This window comes from Pinus tabuliformis, chromosome 7 (genome assembly GCF_031772625.1).
Source record: "Pinus tabuliformis cultivar Carrire ecotype Pingquan chromosome 7, CPIR1, whole genome shotgun sequence".
NCBI classification, from domain to species: domain Eukaryota; kingdom Viridiplantae; phylum Streptophyta; class Pinopsida; order Pinales; family Pinaceae; genus Pinus; species Pinus tabuliformis.
The window spans coordinates 646,118,987-646,122,251 of NC_142293.1; the positions used below are offsets into that span (position 1 = coordinate 646,118,987).

Genomic DNA, 3,265 nt, shown 5'->3' on the forward strand with positions numbered 1-3,265 from the left:
GTGATATATACGACTATTCATAGACAAAAAAATAACATGTATTGAAGAAATTCAAACCAAAATCTTACTCTTATGAAAATTAATTGATATCCAAATAAAAAAATGTCAATCTCCTATTATTAATCAACTCATCAATATCAACCGTCAACCACTTACTAAAATACCATGAAATATCATTTAAGCTAACACTTAAAATTCTTAAAATATATATGAATAATCAACATATGAATATCAGCCTTCAATCACTTAACAGGGTACCATGAAACCTCATTTAAGTTTAACACTTAAAATTCTTAAAATATATATGAATATTATTAGCTAACTTTTCTTTTATATATTGAATTTTTAAGAAAAGGTTTTTAAAAAGATATTCCTGGCTGGAAATTTTTTTAAATATTTGACTTTTTCTTATCGCTTTTAACTCGGATCTATTTTACTTCATAGAAAGCCGAAATTCAAACAAATAAATTTATAAATAAATTAAATACAAGAAAGAAACTCTAATATATAAACTCGTATAAAAATCATGCTTCATACAGAAGTGAGCTTAAACCTAAATAAAATCATAATCATGTTTATATGGAACACGATTCGAGCTAATGGTGAAGCAAGCGTAGATCTGTAAATTTCGTTTGTAAATTTTTTTCCATTTGACACAAAATAAAATGTTTTTGCCCAAATGTCCCCGTGGTTGGGATGTGCAAAGGAGTCGCCCAGCATGCATTCTACATACTCGCCCAACCGGTATGAATGGTCTTAGATTGTTCCTGTAACAAGTCTGATCTCGGTCCTTTGTCTGTTCATAATTAATTGAGATATGAAACAAAGCCTGTTCATAATTAATTGAAATATGAAACAAAACATTGGGAAGATTTATGTAATCAGTGATTCCAAATAAAATAACCATGATCATGCATGAGTAATTACCACATGAAGATCCATCCCCACATCACCACAGGAGGAAGGGAGAAGAATAAAATGATAGATACTTACAGATTACATTACTGATATTCATCCCCGAGATACGTGTACCAAATTATTTCTTGCCCGCGTGTGCAGGAGGAGCAGGATTATATAATCTCGCGCTGCCTACAAAATAGGCCCGGAAGAAATCCCCGTTTTCATTTAACAAACCCTTCCAAACTGCAGCCATTACATTAATAATCTCATATTGAACGATAAATAACATATGCCAACATTACAATAAACTACAATGTCAATACGAAGAAATTAGAGCGAATGATGGGAAAAGTAATGAAGTGCGACCTGCGACGGTGAGAATAGGGTTTATGTTGGCATGCTTGGCTAGGGTTTCGACGCATGCGTGGAGGTCCATACGAAAGAGCAGACATCTCTCGATCAAATGCTGAACCGTGCGGATCATGAGCACACGCGGATCCTTCTTCCGATCATCGTGTGTTTGCATGAGAATCGACCCCCGATCGATTCGATTGGTTCGTTGAATTCTCATGGCTATGACAGATTTACTATGCAAATGTATGATGGTACTGTGGAATCTACAAATGAAAAGAAGAAGCGGCGAGAGTATCATGGGTATTGGTGCAGTTAAAAAGGGTCGAGTGGACGAGAGGGACTAGATGATGCGAAGGTACAATGTTATCCAAACGGAATCCTAGTCGTCGGCTAAAACACTTCGCCTCATCCTCTCCCGGAGATAAGAGTGATGAAGAAGGCAATGGAGGATAACGTGTAACCGTGGCGATGTTCCTAGCCACCCACCCATCTCATCGCTTCCTTAAGGGTGTGATGGATGTCTCGGCTAAATTATTTATGGTGATATTTTCGCGGCCACACACCTCAACGGCTGGTTGCTGCACCACATTTCTTGGGCTTATTATGTCTCGGCTAAATTATTCCTTTCGTTTGTCATACAAACATATCATACAAATTTTTATAACCTAACTACGTGCTTGTTTGTTTTTATTCCTTCTGTTTGTCATACAAACACATGATACAATTTTTGTGATAAGTGTCTTGTTTTTTATAACGGCCAGTAAAAGAAACCAGTTAGTTTAATATAGGCGTACTTCAAAATTTTTAGGTTTTCACTAGTTTTTATTAATTTTTTTATTTTGATTATTAATTTATTTATTTTAAAACCTAGTTGTTTAATATAGCGGTTACTTGTTAATATTTGTTTTTAATAAATTAATAAACTAATATCACAGTTTAAATATTATTTTTCAAAAACTAGTAATATTTGCTTTTAATAAATTAATTTAAATATTATTTTTTTAAAACTAGTTGTTTAATATAGCCGTTACATATTAATATTTTATTAAATTAATAAACTAATATCATTATTTAAATATTATTTTATTATTTAAATATTATTTTTTAAGAACTAGTAACATTTGGTTTTAATAAATTAATGAAATAATATCATTATTTAAATATTTTTTCAAAAACTATCCATTTAATATAGCCGTTACATATTAATATTTTAATAAATTAATAAACTAATATCATTATTTAAATATTATTTTCAAGAAATAGTAATATTTGGTTTTAATAAATTAATTTAAATATTAATTTTCAAAAACTAGCCATTTAATATAGCCCTTACTTAATAAATTTGTTTTTTAATATATTATTAAATTAATATTATAATTTAAACATTATTGTTCAGATATAGCAATTACTTGAAATTATGTCTTTACATTGCTTTTTATTTAAGCCTTTGCCATGGTCTGCCTCTTCATCTGGTCCCGATGATGAACCACACTTGTTGGTTCGAAACGCGTCGGCCAAAAAAACAATTCTCTCATGTGATTTCTACCAAAAGACTTTGTTTAAAAAAATAAACTTTTTTCCAAATAGGTAATGCCTCCAGATTTTTAATGCATGAATAATAACAACCAATTCTAGATCATTAACATCATAGCTATTTTCATGAGTCTTTAATTTCCTTGATTCATAAGAAACCAAATAATTTTCCTTTATTAATACACCACATAACCCCTCAAGACATGAATTTGTACACACAAAAAATCCTTTTTCTCAATCAACATTTTAATATTTGAGCTATTGTAAATAAGTATTTTAATCTGTCAAAGATTTCTTGACACTTTGATGTCCAATTGAATTTTACACTTTTTTTCTGCAAAGAATTGATGGGGTATGATAGTTTAAAAATTCCTTTTATGTATCTTCTATAATAACCAATAATTCCCATGAAGGATTTAATATTGTTAACATCCTTGGGAATTTTCCAGTTTAAAATGGCCTTGACCATTTTAAGATC

At 30.5% G+C, this 3,265-nt stretch overlaps 1 pseudogene across 1 annotated transcript; it reads right to left on the bottom strand.

The window, feature by feature from the left end:
* Window positions 1-513: 513 nt before the first annotated feature.
* LOC149249107 (uncharacterized) lies at window positions 514-1,650 on the bottom strand (annotated as a pseudogene). The gene is made up of 3 exons (XR_016265815.1): window positions 1,267-1,650; window positions 994-1,143; window positions 514-796 (listed from the first exon to the last, which is right to left on the bottom strand). The product of XR_016265815.1 is annotated as an uncharacterized LOC149249107 (transcript).
* Between the last annotated feature and the right edge of the window lie 1,615 nt (window positions 1,651-3,265).